This window comes from Protopterus annectens, chromosome 7.part0 (assembly GCF_019279795.1).
Source record: "Protopterus annectens isolate FY-2018-M chromosome 7.part0, PAN1.0, whole genome shotgun sequence".
In the NCBI taxonomy this organism is placed as follows: domain Eukaryota; kingdom Metazoa; phylum Chordata; order Ceratodontiformes; family Protopteridae; genus Protopterus; species Protopterus annectens.
The window spans coordinates 570,004,817-570,018,270 of NC_056739.1; the positions used below are offsets into that span (position 1 = coordinate 570,004,817).

Below are 13,454 nucleotides of genomic sequence, written 5' to 3' on the forward strand. Positions count from 1 at the left end.
TTGCTATAACTTTTCATTTTCCTAAGTAGACTGTACAAGGTTGGCAAAGGCTGGAGCTACTTTAAAACCCATAGCCACTCCTTTGGTTTGTTTGTAAATATTATTAAAATAAAAGTTATTGTAAAGAACTATGTTCATTAAAGTGCAAACAGTATTAAGTTTATCTTGTGAGAAGTTAGTGTATTTGTTTAAAATAATTATAATTATTGCATACCTTGAGTGTGAGGGATGTTAGTATATAATGCTTCCACATCATGTGTAGCTAGAATACAATTTGCTAATGCATCTTTTTTTAGGAAACTTTCATGTAAAAAACACCACGAGTCTTAAGTAAAATGTGGTTGTTTGCACAAAGAATAGGTTTAAGTGTAAAATCCAGGTATTCTGCTGTCTTTTCATTCTTTGTTTTTTTTTGTTGGAAATGGTGTGGCAAAATGGTGAGTTATCCTTGTTTTTTTTGAATCTTTCTATGCCAAACAGTCTACCAAGATTGGAATATTCAGCGATCAAAAAGATGAGTTCTTCTATGGAAATGCGGTTAATAGTTTCAAGTTGTTTTAAACTTTTATCTATGTAAGCAAAGTGTTTTTTAACTTTGTTGAAGTCTAACTGGAAATAGTCAATCTGATATTGTTAATCCTTGTTCATTCCTTACGAATGGGGTTTCTGTTCCGACCTCGGAACCGAACTGGCCATTTTCCAAGCTCGCGTCAGCTTCAAACTCTCGAGCTAAACTCTTACCCACAATCCCCCTCTCCCTGTTACCTCAGATTTTGTTTGCTGCGTTGCCATTCGGTCGTGTCAAGCTACTTCTCTTGAGCTAAGTACAGTCATTTGAGCTAAGTACAGTCATTTGTTTAATAGTTTTATGGATTACTTTTCTGTCAGAGAAGTTCATATTTTATTGTCTCTTACCCTATCGCATCTAGTGTAGATAATTTCTTCAGGTTTTTCTGCTTATTTCTTTACCACTTTTACTGCAAGGTTTTCTCTCTCTACCATCGTTAGTAATCCTTTTCCTTTTTCTCTCATACCTTCGGGTACTCTCTTGTACCATTGCTGGTACCTTTTCTATTAATTATTTTGCTGTCATGGCAGATAAGAAAGGTAGTCCGGGGTTTAAGCGGTGTTCTGATTGTGGTCACAAACTGCCTACTTCTGATGCACAGCCTTTGTGTGTTTATTGTTTGGGAGCTTCCCATTTGTCTGTTGACCCACCCAGTACTATTTGTGAGAACTTTTCTAGTAGAACCTTGTTGGAAAGGAAAAACAAGCTGTTACTGAAGGGACTTCTAAAATCTGCCTTTTCAGAGGCTATTTCTGGGTCGTAGTCCTCAGCCCCTCCTAGAGCTCATAAGAAAACCATGGATGTTACTACTAAGGCTAAATATTTGCTCGGCTGGGGACTCCCGCCAACCAAAACCTAAAAAGGCTAACGTTTCGGCTCCGGAGCTCACTCAGTCAGCTCCAGTGCTTTTGGTGCCTAGACCTTCGGCGCCGAGGTCTTCGGCTCCATTTGTGATTTCAGCTTAGTTTTCTCCTGCAGCCTTCTATATATTGGTACCGAGGGGTTCCTTTGTTCAGACTATTGCCACTGTATCAGCACTGACCATTCAGTCGACGCAGACCTTGACCGTGTTGGCTCAGAGATCTTCCTCGGCACCGACGCTTTTATTGTTGACTCCAGTTTTGTCGGTTCCAGCTTCGGCACCGACAGCCACTTCTGCAATGATCCCTGTGTCGGTGCAGAGACCATGGCCTCTGCACCGATGACTTTTTTGGTGCAGACAGTAGTCCAGTCTCTCTCGGCACCATTGTTCTCGGTGCAGACAGATGATGGGCACCGAGACTGCCTCTTCTGTGGACAGGCCTGTTTCTCCCTCAGTCTCCCTGAGGTCCACTAGAAGTCTTTCTGAACATGATGTGTTGCGCCTTGTGGACCAGGTACTCTTTGATAGAGGTATTCCACCCCTCAGGAACTATCCTTCCTTGGGAGGTGATCACCCGTCTCCAAAGACCCCTTCTTATTCTCCTCCGTCATTGCCTTTGAAGTCCATGGATATAGCACAGTCTTCCCTTTCTGCGGTCCCCTTTATGGATCTCACTAATGAACCACAGTTGCCTTTGTGGCAGGAAAGTTTTGCTATGACCCAGGATGGCAGTTGTGATATGCATAGTTTGCTGCTCCACAGCCATCCAGGGACTCCGGGTCAGCAGGCTGAGCCACTTAGGGGAGGGGTGACCCCTGTCCTAGACATGTACTCCTCTTCGGATGGACAAGCCTTCCAACTGATGAAGGCTTTTGCTGCTGCTGGCGATACCGGACTGTCAATATCTCTGCTCTCCTCTGGTACACTGGTTTCACAAGTCACACCTAGCGGACACTGGGTGCAAGAGGCTTAGGACATATTCCCTCAGGAATCCCCTTTTCCACTGTCTTCTCCAGCTTCTCCCGCTGAGGAGGTCCACCGGAGAAGTTCGTGTAAGAGGAAGCACATGTACTCCACAGAGGAGTCCCTCAGCGAAGACACAGATTTCGATAAGGGGGAAGGATCCCCTCGGTGTCCCTCTGAGGTATCCTTTGGTGATATCCTCGAAATCCTGAAACAGAGGGGTGACTGGCAGTCCTCTAATCTGACCTCTGAGGAATCTGTGTTCCTGCAGCCCTTTTGCACCCAGCCCCCTACCCTCTTGGGTTATTCCACCTGCCGATGAACTTGTCCGGCTCATCGTGCAGCGTGCTTGGAAGGCTCCTGATACCGTCAAAGCTATTCCCTGGAGGCCAGATAAGGTCTTGTCCCCTCCTGCTTTGGATCCCCATTGGTCCAAAGGTCTTCCTGTGGATGCTTTGGTGGTGGCGGCCACAACAAAAATGGATCTGGCAGAAGAAGAAAGCCAGACTGTCCATCCGCCTAACAAAGCGTTCTGGGCCCTGGACAGGATAGGGAAGCACACCTTTGCTTCAGCGACCTTTGCTGTCAGGTCCCTGAATTATATGGCACATTTTACCAGGCTTCAAAGTGATCTGGTTTCTGAGCTCTCTGAAACCTTGGCTGGTGCCATGTCTGATGAGGTCTGTGACAAAGTGGCCTCTCAGCTGGCCACCATTGAATCTATATCTAACTCCTCTATGCGACTGATATCTCACGTATCAGAAGGAGCAGCTAGAGCAGCGGGTTCAGCTGTGATCTTGATACGACACGCCTGAATGTGCTTGTGCAACTTTGCGGAACCCTTTAAGTCTTCTTTTCTTAATGCCCCCTTTGAAGCCTCCTCGTTGTTTCGACCTAAAGATAAAAACACAGTGGCCAGATGTGAACAGGATGGTAAGACCCTTTTTGCCGTAGGTGTCCATTATTCTTTCCCTCAACGTGCTTTCTCCAGAAACCAAAAGAGTGGGAAGATATTCAAGAAATCTCAGGGACCTTTCCGTGACACACAGGCCAAGTTCTCCCCCAGAGACAGAGGGGTAAACTCACAGGGAAGACTCTCCTTTTGGGGTAGAGGGGATCCGTGTAACCAGGGTTCCAGGGATTCTTTCCCTGGTCAATCCTACCAGCGCTCCTGAAGAGCGGCCCAACTCCATTCTTCTGGAGGTGGTTGGGGGAAGTTTCTCCTTGTACCCTTTTGCCTGGCTAACCATCACCACCGATTCTTGGGCACAAAGGATTATAACCAGAGGTTATCATATCCCCTTCGATCTTTGTCCAGTCCCTTCAAAAAATCTTCCCAACATTCCACCCAGTCAAAGGGAAGTCGCAGCACTAGAGATAGAAAAGCTGCTAGGAAAGCGAGTCATCCAAATAGCCCCTCCAGACCAGATAGGATCCGGATTCTACTCAAGACTATTTTAGGTGCCAAAGAAAACCCGGGACTGGAGACCAATTTTGGGTCTCAGTGTATTGAACAAGTTTGTGAGAGTACAAAAATTCCAGATGGTCACAATACTGTCTGTCCTTCCGCTTTTGGAAAAAGATGCTTGGATGTGCTCTATAGATCTTCAAGATGCGTACTACCACATAAAGGTGGACAGGCCATCAAGAAGATTTATGCGCTTCCGTGCGAGAGCCAGTCACTACCAGTTCAGAGTACTGCCCTTTGGACTCTCTACAGCCCCCAGTGTGTTCACAAATTGCATGGTAGTTGTCACAGCTCACTTGCGACTTCAAGGATTCCAGGTGTTTCCATACCTAGACGACTGGCTCATTTGTGCCCCCACCAGACATCTACTGGAAAAAGCCGTGGCATACTCTCTCCTCGCTGCTCAAAGGCTAGGCATAACCATAAACTGGCAAAAATCCAATCTCACCCCATCTCAGTCAACAGAATTCATAGGGGTTATCTTGGATACAATAAAGTGCAGAGCTGCTATTCCAGAGCACAGAATTCTAAGGATAAAGCAACAGCTAATTCCAATCCTTTCAATGGAAAAATCCATGGCTCACTTGGTTCTACAGCTGTTGGGTTCCATGGCAGCCTCCATCACCATTGTTCCCCTGGCCAGGTTTCACATGAGGCTTCTACAATGGCTACTGCTCACCCAATGGTATCCTTTTCAGCATCCTCTTTCAGCTATGATTCGAGTAACCCACAGGTGCAAACAGGATTTAAATTGGTGGATGACACACAGTCTCTCACAGTGGTCTCGCCACTTCTTCCCCCAGCAACCCAAGACCACAGTGACCAACGGATCCCTCCCTGATGGTATGGAGGGGTATTTCAGAGATGGACAGTCCAAGGTACTTGGTCCGAACTGGAGGCCCATCTGCATATAAATGTTCTAGAGCTGCGGACGGTGCTTCTGGCGTTGCAAGCATTACATCCCCTGTTGCTGTCTGGGACAATTGCGATTCAATCAGACAACATGGGGGTGATCTGGTACATCAACAAGCAAGGTGGAACTAAATCTTACCTCCTTTGTCGAGAGTCCTTGAGGATATGGCAATGGGTGATGGATACCAACTGTTTTCTTATAGCAACGCACATTCCCAGGAGTTGCAGCGTGATAGCAGACAGACTTGGCAGGTGCATTCTTCAACTTTACGAGTGGTACCTGAATCCCTTAATAGCGGCGGAGATCTTACACCGCTGGGGCCGTCCTTGCTGTGACCTCTTTGTATCCCCGACCAGCTACAAATGCAGCACTTACTTCGCCCTGATTCCCCCTCCGGGACAGTCACCCAGGGACGCTCTAGTCCACGATTGGCCCTCCGGTCTTCTTTACGCATTTCCACCCTTTCCCCTCATTTCCCAGTTTCTGGAGAAAGCCCATTGGTTGAAGAGCAAGGTGATCCTCATAGCACCATATTGGCCTTGACAGATTTGGTTCCCTTTCCTTTGGCCTCACCTACTAGATCGACCATGGATTCTCCATCCAACCCCAGAGTTGATCTCACATCCGCAGAACCTGATTCATCCCAACTTGGAACAGCCTGAAGCTCATGGCTTAGCTGTTCCAATTCCCTTGATTGCCAGGCAGAATGATCTTTTTTTACCAGTATGTGATATTCTCATTGCTTCTCATAAGTCTTCCACTAGAATTACTTATCTAAGCAAGTGGAAAAGATTTACCTGTTGGCTGAAAGATAAACAAGTAGACCCCTTATCAGCGCCAGTGTCGATAATACTAAACTATCTGGCCGACCTTTTTCAATTGGGTCTATCAGCCTCTACCATTAGAGTTCATTTGGCTGCAATTTCTAATTTTCATGAGGGTGTCCAAGATTCCTCTTATGTCCCATAAATTGTGCAAGACCTTCATAAAAGGTGTGGATCATTTGAAGCCACCTTTAGAGAACCTATTCAACCATGGGTTTTATCATTAGTTCTATAAGCACTGACAATGTCACCTTTTCGAACCAGCCTCTTCTTGCGACCTCAAGTATTTGTCATGGAAAACCTTGTTTTTGGTCGCCATTACTTCTGCCAGGCGTATTTCTGAGCTTCAAGCTTTATGTATCAAGAGTCCATACTTGATTTTTCATAGAGAATAGTGTCTCTGAGAACTAATCCATCATTTCTGCCTAAAGTGATCTCTGAAATGTCCATTAATCCAAGCCATTGAATTGCCAGTTTTCTTTCCCAGTCATTCAAACAGAGGAGAGTATTGCCTACATACCCTAGATATCCACAGGCAAATCCATTTGTACTTAAACAGGACTAAACCATTTCGTAAATCTGACCAGTTATTTTTGGCCTTTTCTGGACTTAGATTAGGATCTGCTGTTGCTAAGTTCACATGAGCTAGATGGTTGAAGGACTGTGTGGCCTTTATTTATACACAACGTAATATCTCGCCTATTACCATGAAAGCTCATTCAACAAGGTCGGTGGCAACTTCTGCTTCCTTCCGTGCCAGAGCTTCTTTACATGACATCTGTGCAGCTGCAACTTAGGCTACGCCTCACACCTTCATCAATCATTACAAATTGGAATTGGCCTCCAGGGGAAGATCATCTTTCGGTTCTATGGTGCTCAGGCATGTCCTTCCATGAGAGCCTCCAAGGAATAGAGGTAGCTGGGGACTCTGTCCCATGCGTAAGGAATGATCAAGGATTAACAATATCAGATAAAGAAGTTATGTCTTACCATAAAGTTCCATCTGTATTGTTGATCCTCGTTCAGTCATTACGACCCTCCCTCCTTCCCCCTCCTGTGGTTTCTAGTGGATCTCGCCATCCGGTTCTCTTAGGTTATTTGACCAGAAGTAGCCTCTACCTTCTTTGACTTGCAAACTCAATCTGAGCTAACAGGGAGAAGGGGGATTGTGGGTAAGAGTTTAGCTCGAGAGTTTGAAGCTGACGCAAGCTTGGAAAATGGCCGGCTCAGTTCCGAGGTCGGAACAGATACCCCATGCGTAATGAGTGAACGAGGGTCAACAATACAGATGGAACGTTATGGTAAGACACAACTTCTTTTTATCTTGTAAAGTTTCCTCGATTTTATAAGTGTATAAATCTTGCTCCATCAAAACTATACCTGTTCCTTTATCAGCTTGCATAATGTGATGTGTTTTATCATTGGCGAGTTCTGTAAGTGCTGATTTTTCTGCTGCTGAAATATTATGCCATTTGTTTGCATTTTTTGAAGTACATAATTTTCTGATATCTCTTTCTCATACTTTGAGAAAAGTATTAACTGTATGTGACAATACTGGGTTATAAGTGCTTTTGGGTCTAAGACTAGTAAATTGAGAAGAATCTTCCTCAGAAGAAACTGAAATGTCTGTGTCGTTATCTGTCGTAGCATGGTTGTTATTGTTTAGCAAGTACAGGTTGATTGGCTGTAAGTTTTGCCGAAACCGGTATGCTGCTTTGTGCTAATGTTCATCGTGTTACACTGCTGCAGTCATTACACTCGGGTTATCCTGCCATCAGGCAGTTCCCCAGTCTGCCTGAGTTCCAAAGTCTTGGTCCGGCGTCAGTTGCTGTCGCTTCCTCCCTGACGTCAGTGCAACAGGGGTATGTAAGATGCAGCCGATGCCATTTTCTTCAGTCTTTCTTGCTGTGCGGTGCCCGAAGCAAAAGCAGTTCGCCAGTGCTGGTCGGCCGACTTTTGAGATTTTCATTCCGAATCCAGAACCGAAGTCTTCTACAAAGCTATGTACCCCGTTGGGGAAACTTTTTCTTGCCTCAGACCGATGTCAGTAAAAGTTAATAACAGTATTTCTTGTGGGAAGCAAATACCTCATAAGGATTTCCATTCTTATTGTATCCCATGCCTAGGCCCAGACCACAACGTCACTGGTTGTCGGTTTTGTGCTAGATTTAACAAGCGCACTATTAAACGTCGGTTTGATTTAGCCCAACATTATTTTGGCAGAAAATGCAATTACACCGTGCCGTCGGAACTTACTATGACCGGAATACATAAAAAGCGCAAAGACAAGGATAGGCATCCAAGGCCCAAAACTGACTAAGCCTCTAATAGGCCAGTCGCCGGTTCTCCGGTTTTCAGCGAGGCACCTTCGCAGCCCGTGATGACCGCTTCTGTAGAACCACAGGCCCCCTCTGACTCCCACGTGGAGTCAGCTGGGCCTTCGGACGCACAAGATTTTCAGCCTCCCGAAACTAACCCTTCAGAGGGATCCGGAGTAGCTGAACAACCCGCAGCTTCAGAGGATGTTTTCAGACCTACTCATTTCAGCATTAAATCTTCTGTTAAGTCTAAACTTCATTTAAAAACAAAAAAACAAATACAGCATTCTCCAGAACAGGCCTCCATGCCTAAGACACAAATGCTCAAAATGGCCGAAGACGTAATCACTCTGATCAGGGGGTTCCATCCCCCTCCTGATAAAAGGCCTAGACAGGATGCAGACTATGACTCATCCGACCAGGTGTCCATCTCTGCAGATTCATCCTCAGACCTAGGATATTCCTTATCCCCTTATGAGGATTCTGATGTTGAGGAATCAATTCCATCAGCCTCTCTGCCTGAGGGAAACCTTACATACCATGAGGGAGCATTTCCATTGGGAAGGCCAGGATTACTCAGAATCCAAGAAAAGACTCAGAGACTTCCTTTTTATTACCTCAACACAGACCCCTTGCTATTCTGCCAGTGTTCTATATTGTGGATGATGTGTATACTGAATCCAGCTTAAATCCTATTTCTTTACCTCCAGCCCCAGTTAAGCCTGACAGCTACTACAGAGTCCCGGACTCTCACAAATTTCTTTATAAAAAGCCCTGTTGCTGACCCTGAAACTATGTCTCAGGGACCCAAAGGGGTTAAGGCCTCATCGGCGAAGAATCCAGTCCCCTCTGACAGAGATTCCAGAGCATTGGACAGATGGGGGAAGAAAGTATATACGTCTGCAACTGTAGCAATGAGGGCCTTAAATTGCCAGTTTCACATGCTAAAATATCAGCAATTTTTGATGTCTCAGCTGAAACAAAAAATGCTTTCAGATTCTCCTAATTTTATTGAAATGCAGGATTTATTGCATGCAGCTGACAAGTGGGAAAACATACTTTACAATGTGGTTTTGATTCTTTAGAGGCCTCCTGTAGAGCAGCAGTTACAGGTTCTGTCATTAGAAGATATGCTTGGTTAAAAGAGCATACGTTACCAGATCGTGTTAAAGCAAAACTATTGGATGCACCTTTGCAGCAGGATGTGTTGTTTGGAGTTGAGGCAGAAGAGGTATTAAAGAAAACGGAGGATAAGGCAAAATCTATGTAAACGGTGAAGGATTTCTTACAGGTTCAGCCTCCTCGATTTAGCAGAAATTGTCCAACAAAGAATTGGTCCTTTTCAGCTACAGACAGACCTCAAAGGGGCAGATACAGACGTCCAAGAGGTAGATGTCAACCACAAGGTGTTTACAGGCCTCGACAATGGGGTGCATCAGGCCAGAAGGAAGGGGAAGACAGGCCCCAACCATATAAAAAACGGCCCTAATGACTTCCCACTACAGCTGCCAAACAGCTCTCTTTTGGCAGCCCCCTTGGGAGGAAAACTGGCACTTTTCTGTCACAACTGGCATGTGGTCACCAAAGACAAATGGGTTCTCAACATTGTATGTCAAGGTTACAGGTTCCAATTTCACACTCTGCCAAGGTTAAAAGGAATGCCAAATCTGCCACCAAATCAATGGGCAGAGGCTCAAAAACAAATAGCACTCATGGACATGAGAGCTATTCAAATGGTACCACCACAAGAGCAAGGACAAGGATCTTACTCGAGACTCTTTCTGGTTCCCAGAAAGGACAAGGCCTGGAGGCCCATTCTGGATCTTTCTTCTCTTAAACACTTACCTGGATGTTCCGAAATTCAAAATGTTGACACTACAGCAGCTTCTTCCCATGCTGGGCAAGAAAGCTTGGCTCATAACCTTGGACCTCAAGGTGGCATACCTGCATGTCCCTATCAGACAAAACTGCAGACGATACCTCAGATTCATAGCTGGTTCAATGCACTATCAATTCTCTGCACTGCCCTTCGGCTTATCTACTGCGCCCAGGGTCTTCACAAAGTGCCTGGCACCAGTAATTGCATTTTGCGGACAGAAAGGAATTCAAATTTATCCTTACTTGGACGACTGCCTGATTCAAGCAGAGAGCAAGGACATTCTTCTAAAGCATCTGGTGTTTGTAAAAAAGTTATTAAGTTGCCTAGGGTACACAGTAAACGAAAAGAAATTAAAACTAGTGCCCTCACAAGAGATAATATTCCTGGATGCCAGCTTGAATACAACAGCCCAGATGGCTTATCTCACGCCAGACAAGCAAGGACAGCTGACTCGATATTTTCAGTTGATGGCAACAAGAACCCAACTCCCTGCAAGAAAAATTCTGCAGGCCTTGGGTTACATGGCATCTTGCATTCTACTAATTCCATATGCCAGACTGCATATGAGGAAACTACAATGGTACCCAAAGAGTGTCTGATCACAACACTGTCAAAGTTTGGAGACAGTTATACTACTAATTCCTTGCCTTCAACAGGAGTTTCGATGGTGGGCTCAAGCTTGTCACCTTAACAAGGGACAGCCTTTTACTCAACCCACAGCCAGGCAAACACTGACAACAGATGCATCGGATTACGCCTTGGGAGCACATATGGCAGGAAAATGTATTCAGGGCAAGTGGCCCGCAGAACAAAGGCATCTTCACATCAATCAAAAAGAGATGCTAGCATTACAAAATGCCCTTATAGCCTTCAAGGACCTGCTGCATCCAGGACAACTACTACTAAAGACACACAACACCACAGTTATGTGGTACATAAACAAGCAAGGGGGCACTCACTCTTATCCTCTCTGCAGACAAGCCATGACCTTGTGGAACACAGCTCTAAACTATCAAATTCATCTGCAAGCACAATTCCTGCCAGGAGAGAAAAACACACTGGCAGACGACTTAAGCAGAAACATCATGGATCCCCAAGAATGGAATTTGAATCCACAAATATTCAGAATGATAACACAGAAATGGTGGAGCCCGGACATAGATCTGTTTACATCCTCAATGAACTGCCAGCTACAGAAATTCTGCACAAGGACTTACCCATCCACAAGTATGGAAAGTGGATGCCCTCTCATTCACCTGGAGAAACCTACAAGTATATGCTTTCCCACCACTACCTCTCCTTCCAAAGGTACTCATAAAAGCCAGGCAAGAAGAGCCAAAGATGATCCTGATTGCACCAGGCTGGCCACGTCAGCACTGGTACCCAATCTTAAAGAACTTAGCACAAGGACCACCCTGGATTTCGCCTCAAATCCCACATCTGCTGACTCAGCTCAACAATCAGATACTTCACAGCCAGCTAAAGACTTTAAATCTAGCTGCATGGAAGATTCTTTAGTCAAGCAAGCAATGCCTCTCTCCAAAGCTGTTATGGATGTCATTCTGGAGGCCAGAAGGCCTAGTACCAGGAACGCCTATTCGGATAAATGGAAGAGATTCTGTGCCTGGAACCAGGCTCACAGCCTTGACCCTCTAGTCCCAAATGTTCCTCAGATACTACAATATTTAACTGAGATGCTGGACAAGGGCCTCTCCTTTTCATCCATCAAGATCCACGCCTCTGCCATCTCTGCTCATTAAAACACAGATCCACCAATGTTCTCTAATCCTTTGCTAAAACAGTACCTCAGAAGGGCTAAAAACATAAGACCGCCCCGTAGAACACCTACTGCAACTTGGGACCTCAACTTCGTGTTGGAAAATAACTTTACCTCCTTTTGAGCCAGCTAACACAGCAGATTTACAATATATCTCTTGGAAAACTGTTCTGCTCCTGGCAATAACATCAGCACGAAGAGCTTCAGAATTACAGGCACTAATGGCAGTGGAACCTTTCATCATTTTCCACCAAGACAGGGTGTCCTTAAGAACTAACCCTACGTTTATGCCAAAGGTGGTATCAAGTGTGGCTCTAAACCAAGCTATTCACTTGCCAACTTTTTATCCAAATCCACAGAATAAAGGTGAGAGACTACTGCATTCTTTGGACATAAACAGGCAGTTGCACTTCTACCTGGACAAAACTAAAGCTTTCAGAAAATCTGAGCAATTATTGGTAGCATATGCTGCAGGAGCACAGGGAAAAGCCATTTCAAAACAGACAATTTCAAAATGGATAGGACACTGTATACGTTTCTGGTATACACACCATGGGAAACCTGTGCCTAACAGCATTAGATCTCACTCCATCAGGGCAACAGCCACTTCCACTGCCTACCTCAGAGGAGTACCTACCAACGATATTTTGGAAGCAGCAACTTGGAGTTCTGTACATACCTTCACCAAGCATTAACATCTGCCTCTATACTCTAAATCCAGAGCTGGCTTCGCCACTGCAGTGCTGCAGGGCCTTATAGCTACCCCTAATGCCCTATAGAACCAGCCACCCTACCTCAGCTTTGGGATTCTACCCAAGTGTAATGACTGCAGCAGTGTAACATGATGAACATAGTACAGTTTTGTACCTACCATAAATGTAGATGTTAGAGTGTATACACTGCTGCAGTCCAGGTTACCCTCCCTCCTTCCCCTCTTACTAGCTGGTGCGTACCTATTTCTTCTACCCTTTACTACCTATGGGGAGTATTTGCTGGTAACTGAAAGTTGTTGATTGCTTTTCTTATGTATGTTTTATTAGCAATTGGAATTGCTTACCTTTTTGGGGGCACCTGACATCTGGGGCAAGAAAAACTGAAGAAAATGGCGTTGGCTGCATCTTGTATATCCTTGTCGCACTGACGTCAGGGAGGAGGCGACAGCAACCAACGCTGGACCAAGACTTCGGAACTCAGGCTGACTGGGGAACCGCCTGACGGCAGGATAACCCGAGTGTAATAACTGCAGCAGTGTATACACTTGAACATCTACATTTATGGTAGGTACAAAACTGTACTTTTTGTCACATTAAATCCTAAATTTTATCTATCTCCTTGGTGCTGGACTTTTGGTGTTTTTGCATACAGTTGGTTTGGTCCGTGCACCCTGTCACACTTGCGTGGGGTTGAGTGATCTAGAAGAATGAGCTTATCCCACTTGACTCTTGCCATATTCCTCTCCCAGATAAAATCCTTCAGTTCTTAACTGCTATCCACAGCTTCTCTGCTGGTTTATAAAAATACGCCTGACCATTGTATAAGGCTAAAGACACTAAAACATTTTAACTGCTTGTATCTTACTATCAGTATCTATATAACCGAGCTTACATTTCTCAGTTTTTATATTGTCTTTTGTTTAGCTACACTAGTTGATACTTGGGATTGGTAAGCATCTACTGACTGAAGGCATATATTTAACCTTAACCTTCCATAGACACCCCCCTCCAATTTGCATGCAGAGAGTGAAGGCTGGAAAGAATATATGAATTGTGCCAAGCTGAGGGTATCCTCATCCTCTTTCGGCTGTTCCCATTAAGGGTCGCCACAGCGGATCACCTTTTTCCATTTCTTCCTGTCCTCTGCATCTTTCTCTGTCACACCAACC

At 45.0% G+C, this 13,454-nt stretch overlaps 1 protein-coding gene across 1 annotated transcript in view; it reads left to right on the plus strand.

The window, feature by feature from the left end:
* PELP1 (proline, glutamate and leucine rich protein 1) overlaps nucleotides 1-13,454 on the plus strand; it is a gene marked incomplete in the record, with an annotated part of 1,137,423 nt that overhangs the window by 339,121 nt on the left and 784,848 nt on the right.